Source organism: Myotis davidii, unplaced genomic scaffold (genome assembly GCF_000327345.1).
Source record: "Myotis davidii unplaced genomic scaffold, ASM32734v1 scaffold147, whole genome shotgun sequence".
NCBI classification, from domain to species: Eukaryota; Metazoa; Chordata; class Mammalia; order Chiroptera; family Vespertilionidae; genus Myotis; species Myotis davidii.
This window is the reverse complement of record NW_006383010.1, coordinates 8,466,461-8,473,752: the sequence shown is the minus strand read 5'-3', so window position 1 is coordinate 8,473,752 and position 7,292 is coordinate 8,466,461.

Here is a 7,292-nt window from a genome sequence, read left to right as displayed (position 1 = left end):
TGCTGAGAGATTTGGGGCAAATTATTAGTTCTCTGAGTCTTGGTTTCTTCAGCTATAAAATGGGTTCAAGAAAACTACTTCCTACAGTTGTTATGAAGATTAAATAAGTTGATGAATCATCAAATAAACTGCCATTGCCTGATAGATACCCATTTTCATTATTCCTGATGTAAAATTTATCCCTCCACGCTCCATCCTACTATTTGAACAATAAGCTCCATCAATTCCCCCTGACATACCCTGATAAGAAAATAGATGTGTGTTTTTCTAAAGAAAGAAATTCTATGTCCAAGAAAGTTACTCTGCTTCCCCCAAACTCTGAAGGAAACAGTGACTGCCATCCTGTTTCCCCTGGCTCTCAGCAGTGCCTAGGTTTCCCCAGTCCAGAAATGTTCTCTCCAGAGAACAAGCCTCCAGACTTCCCAGGTGGGTGAGTCAGTGGTCCTGGGAGGAGGAGTGGTTTGACTGCTTCTTATACAGTTGTGAGACTAGTCCTCCAGTTTACTGAGTAAACATATGGCGCTTGTGGTTTGCAAAATGCAACCAAGGGCTAGCCTGAACCGTGGGTCGGGGGAGGGGCGGGTAACCATGAGGAGAGTCTGTGAGTAAGTCAAAACAAAATCGTCACACCAAAATACAGCGGTGTGCCAAAGTTCTGAGTCAGGGGAGATGAAGCTGATTGAGAAACAAGGACAAAGTTGCAAAATGAAAAGCAAGTTTGTTAGATGGGGGAAGAGAATGTAAGAAGATTCAAGATGCAGAATGGATTAAGTATTTGTTTTCTGGGGCAAGGAGGGCCATAATATCAACTTTGGAGGGATGTTGTCATAGTTACAGACCGTGTATGTAGCCTGTTTTACATTTTAGGCTTTCAATAATTGGTGGTAGTATATCATTTTTAGTTAAGATGTTACCCCATGCACACTTTTTGGAAACGGGCATATTTTTAGACTACAGCCAAGAGGAACACATCTGGAAAATATTTATGAAAGGAGATATACGCTTCTTGAAACAGATACCAGTAATATATTTTAGTAGGAACTCATGGATATCTGTGTCAGAAATGACTCATGCTTCCTTTCCTACCTGTTGTATCTCCACTGCAGATTCAAACAGCTGACAAGGGAGAGTCTAGAAAGAATGGGTCTCAGTGCTCACCTCACAAGGGTAGTTTTGGTGATGATAACAATAATAATAACAACAACAATAATAATTCGTATTACATACAACCCAATGCTCCATTCATGGATTCACACCTAAAAGGTAACACCAACAAAATGTGCAAAAAAAGTACTATAATGGTCTGTTATTTTTTAAATGGGACTTCTCTTAATTACTGGGAACTTTGAGTCACCTCAAGTCAGTATTGTTATGCTTTGTTTGCAAGTTACATTCTAGGTCATAGTTTTCAAGGGCCTGAAGGGAATGTGCCTCCGGTGCCTTTGTGAAATGCACACTCCTTCCCTGACATTACACACGACATTAGACAGAAAGAATGAAAGATACTTAAAACCTTCATCTCTAGAAGTCCCTGCTTAGACGCAGGCAAATTCTCGACATAGGACTGTAGTTCACTCCAGTTTGGGGGTCAATTTGTCTTTCAGAACAGAGCGAGAAAACAGGTTGTTATTTTCTTATGCTATAGTATTCTATTTATCATGACTATCCAATGCTTTATTTACATTTCAGCTACACAATGCCTTTTTAAATAATTATCTCATTTCACTCACATTAGAGAAATTTTTTAAAACCTGAAATCTTAGCATATGGAGACAATGCACTAACCAAGTACCCTGCCAGGGCCAAATGTTGTGTTTTCTATATCTAGTAATTACATTCAGTTTTCCTTACACTTTCAATTCCTCTCATCATGATCCTACTTTCTTTTAAATATTTGAACATCTAGTATTTATAATAGATGTACAGGGGTGGGCAAAAGTAGGCTTACGTTAGTTCATATGGAGGAAGTCATGCAGGTTATGATTATTACAATAGCTTTGTTAGCTATATTTCGCATATTCACAACTGTAAACCTACTTTTGTCCACCCTTGGGTAATCTAACATTAATTTTATCACTTAAGAATTTATTTCTGTGCTGGAAGTTCTCCAATATTGAAAAAAGTTTTCCCTTATAGCTTTCAACTCTTTAGATGTTTATGGTTAAAAGTTCATTTTGACTGTATTACACCTTCATGGAAGAAATAGAATTCTACATAATCATTTTTCATGTCATATTAGTGTATTCCTTTGTATTGATGTTAGAGAAGCTTATATGGAAAAAGATTTTTTGCTTTTGTAAGTTATCAAGCCTTTAGTATCTTTGTAGAGACTGCATCTTTTGCGGGGGCTGGGTGGGAGTGTCAATATAGGAAAGGAAACCTGTTAGATAACTAAGCCTATGATTTCTAAAGAGAAAGACTCCTGTCTAGATTATTTTTTTTTTATTCACACATAATCATAATACTTGGCACATAATTGGCTCAAACACTCTTGGTCAATGAACAACAACAACAACAAAGAAAGAAGTGAAAGAATGAACATAGAAGAAAGCTATATAATTAGAAGTACCATCTTTTGTCAAATGATATAAATATGTTTGTAAGATCTTGTTACATATTGCCTTCTTACTCTTTAGAAAATGACACCCATTTATATTACTATCATCCACAAAAGCATTTACTCATTTCCTTGCAGCCCTGACAACATTGAGCTAAATCATGTTTATGTCTCTAAGAACTGAACAGCAAACATTCAGAACCATTAATTTGTACACTAGACCTTTACATTTCTTTGTCAATTTTCTTGCTAGAATTAGGATCTCCTAATAAAAAATTTTACCTGAGAGGAATTCAATTTTCTCACACAATTATCCCATCCTAACCATTTGCTGTATCCACTTTTTTTAAAAAGGTAGTTGTAAAAATTCTAGATGACTGCATTGTTTACTAACCTAATATTAGCTGTTAGTCTTTTCATATGAGTCATTTATTGGTCATGAAGCTATTAAAATACCTTCAAAATTAATATCAAAGCAACTTGAAGAGTTTGTAAAGATGTGGGCAAATTAATGTATTTTAAAATCATCTAAAAAGTTTTTCTGAAAATAGGGCAGTGATGAATAAAATGTAGCAAACATCATTTTAGCATTTACATCTATACTCACAAGAAAGTGAGAGAAATCTCCAGAGAACAAAAATATGAATGTAATGGAACACAAAATGAGTGTAGGTTGATACTTCAGCTTTCTTTGAGGGGTGTGCGACTCTCAATAAAATAGAGGCTTAGAGGCAAACGGAGCATAAACCCATGCTGAAATAGCATTTAGGCAACTAGGCCTACAGAAAGATATGGAGATAGAAATTATATACACATATGGGCAAGGGCAGACTAAACATTATCTGTCCTGAACACACGTAGGTGCCAAGGAAAGCTTTTGGTTTCAGCCAAGGCTCTAGTTGAAAAAAATATTAATTTCTTGTAAATGTATCATCACAAACATGATCACACAAGTTTAAGGTTTGAAATACCATCTGTGGGAACTACATACCAATAAATTAACATAAATGTTGGTTCTAGACTAGTTATCACCCTGGCATACCTCAAATCAGATCACAGAGGATTACCATACCCAAAGTCCTGGGAAGATAAACTCACGTAACAAATTCACTGTTCGCTGTACAGTTCTGAGTTTTGACAAATGCATGGAATCATACAGACAAGCCACCGTCATGATACAGAATAGTTCCATTTCTCAAAAACTTCCATTGTGCTCCTCTTTTGTAGTCAGCGATTTCCCATACTCCTAACCAACCGTGACCACTGGTCTGTTTAGCATCTCTGTAGTCTTGTCTCTTCTAGACTGCCCTGTAAATAAAATCACACAGAATGTACCCATATGCAATTGAGAGTCATCCACATTGTTGCAGATATCACTATTCCAGTCTTTCTTTATTCCTAGTTGGCAGTCTTTAATAATTCCACCATCTGGTCAACTTGGGGTTGTATTGTTCCGATTTTCGGGTACTTTTTAAAATTTGAATTGTATCATGGGCATTTTGAATATGATGTTATAAGGCACTGGGTCCTGTTAAAATCCTGTAGAGAATGTCGACTGATGTCAGCAATCAGTAAACATTCAGTCTAAACGTTTTATCTTGTGCCTAACTGGTTTGTTTCAGTGGATAGAGTGTTGGCCTGCAGACCAAAGGGTCCTGGTTTGGATTCTGGTCAAGGGCACATCATTTCTTCAAAGAGAATTACATATCCTCTATTTTCTCTGTTTCCTCTTTTATGTGGGCTGCAACCGAGAGGTGCTGCTCAAGGCAATGCTAGCATAGCGTGTCTTTGTTCAAATTTTAAAAGGTAACCGCTCTGGGAAAATAAAGATGTGCGTGTTTCGTCATTGAGTTGGATAAAGACATTCACTTTGGACAGATGATTAACAAAAAGATGGTCCTTTGGACAGACTAACAAATAAAGCTGCTGTTTCTTCCCCTGATCCATAAGCCAATGTTAACGCAGAGTGTGGAGTGAATTTTGCTAGTGAACCGTCTTCTATCCTGGGGACAAGATGACACCGTAAGGAATGGCCAAGCAACGAGAGAAAAGGGACAGAGTCCCTGGAAGACTCCATGGAGGAGAGGCTACCTTATGTCTGTAACATGAGAAGTAAATTGATTTTTATCTTTTATGAGCCACTGTATTTTGGGATCTCACTGTGGTAATTACTAAGCCTACACCTTATGTATACTTTGTTCCTATTCTACCTTAGGTATTGATCAAAACTTGACATTGACTAAGTAAATTCATCTCTCTATTAAACTCCCAGACTCATTCAGTACAGATAAAATCTCAACCTGAGATAAAATTCAGTCCTTTAATCAGAATGTCACAACAAATAGATCTTGCTGATGTGAACGTAAGCACAATAACTTTGTTATATATTTGAATAGTTTTATGTTTTTTTTTAATTTTACTAAAATCCATGTGAAGTGGACATCATTTAGCTTACAGCTATATTGTGTTCCTCATTTTTCAATAATTTCTGAGTAGAATGATTTACCTCTAAGGAAGAGAGGATTACTCCCACAGTGATTCATCAAGTATTTTCAGTCAGTAAACCCAAGTCAAAATTCCGAGGAACTACAAAAATCCCATTTTTAGAACAGAGTGACTCTACAGATGTGCACTGTGTCAATCACCACTATTGAAATGTTCCTTCTTTGTGCAAGTAATGCAAACATGGTTTTCCTTTATGCCCATTAAATTTGGGCACATCTAGAGTTTGTCAGACCAACGGAGTCTTTTAGCACAGGATGCCATGTTTATATCTGCAGGACCATATTTTGATAGATGCTTGTTAAAACATAGTATGTGCCAGGCACTATGTTTCACATCAAATACAAAGATTATGTTTACCTTTGAAACACATATCAGCTGCTAGTGGAAGAGACAAATGAGTGAAAATATAATTTCAATATAGGGTAATAATTTTTACAAAAGCACGGTGGCAGCCAGTCATCAATGTATTGCCTCTCGGCTCCGAATCCATCTTTCATTGCCTGCTTGGGAGAGTGAAACATCTGTCTCTTGCCAGAGGGCACCGTGCTAAAGTACGCTTCGTCAGTAGAGGGCGCTGGAGGGACACTGCAGGTCGTAGGGATGGCTTTTCTGGTTCCGGTGTGCATTGCAGCCTTCTTGCCCCTGCAATGCTGGGCTAGCATGCAGGACCTCCAGTGGAACTCACCTTCAGTGGTTTTCAGCAGCACCCCACCCCTGTAGAAGTCTTTGCGATCCGCAGTAGGCTTTCTAGTGGTAGGTGTAGCTGTGCCTCCCCAGGCAGTTTGCAGGTCATCTTAGCTGGCTCTCTATATGAGTTTAGTGGCATTTTCCCATCCCCGAGCAGCAGCTTCTCCATGTGTCCTGCTGTCACTCCGGCTAGCTTCCTATCAGTAAATTCACTGGCTCGCCTTCAAGGGTGGGTTCATGACTGTGGGGTTTCTGTCTCCTTGCTGGACCCTGACTTATATGCACTTTTTTTAAAAAAAAAATCTTAACCATAAATAAGTTGATTGGCCCTAAATTAACAATGACACATAGAACACGATACATGTTTTCATTATATGCCAAAATACCTATATTTACAAGTGTTTCTTCTTTGCCCAATAATGCATAGTATACCTTAAATAATCACAGATTTTTGTGATTGTCTTTTCTCCCTTGGGGAATCACTATTAACTTCTTTTTTTAAAAAAATATATTTTATTGATTTTTTACAGAGAGGAAGGGAGAGGGATAGAGAGTTAGAAACATCGACGAGAGAGAAACATTGACCAGCTGCCTCCTGCACACCCCCCACTGGGGATGTGCCCGCAACCAAGGTACATGCCCTTGACCGGAATCGAACCTGGGACCCTTCAGTCCACAGGCCGACGCTCTATCCACTGAGCCAAACCAGTTAAGGCTATTAACTTCTTTTTATCTAAACAATATACCTGAAAGACCCATTCTCTTATCCCCTAAAAATAAATGTTGAAGAAATAGTGCAGAGTGTATCACGCCAGAGAAAATTATTTCCCTAGTTAATAAATGAGTGAATTATAAATTTAACCCCAAACTTCAATAATCCATTGACCTTGGGGATTAAGTTTGTGAGAAATGGGTTATTAATCAGTCAGTCAGTGCTCAACTTCACTGCCTCATGGACACTGAGGTTTCAGAATAGACCTTCTGAGTGCAGACACAGGAGTTTAATAGCCAGGTGAGTGAGGTTGAATTCATTCTTTTTAAAAAATATCAATCATGGAATGGTTATTTACATCTTCTGGAAGCAAGTACTCATGGATTTTAGAGGGGCATTATCTCTATTACTTTTGTAAACAGTTACTAATACAGAAGGTGGAGGCAGTTCATTCCAGAATTCAGTTTAGTAACATGGCAGCCCTCCACTTGGATTCTACAGTGGGACACAGAGATGAGCCCAATGCCTGCCCTTCAGGAGTTTATAATCCAGGAAGAAAGAGACCATGTATATCACAAATAGAATTTAGGGCAAGGCAATGAGTGCTTTATAAGGAGCATGGCAGCCATGAGAAAGCCCTCCCAATTCTCCAGCAGTCTAACTGACCCAGGCCCCTGCTATTGGCTCTGACCCTTTTCACAGCTTTTATGCTAAAGCCACATTTCCTACGGGCTGCTCCCAGCCAACCACTGAGAGTGGCAGTGCTACTAAGGCAGGCCATTTCTGGGGGAAGCTACACTCCTCGGATCGAAGACTTTGGCTTGAGATCCT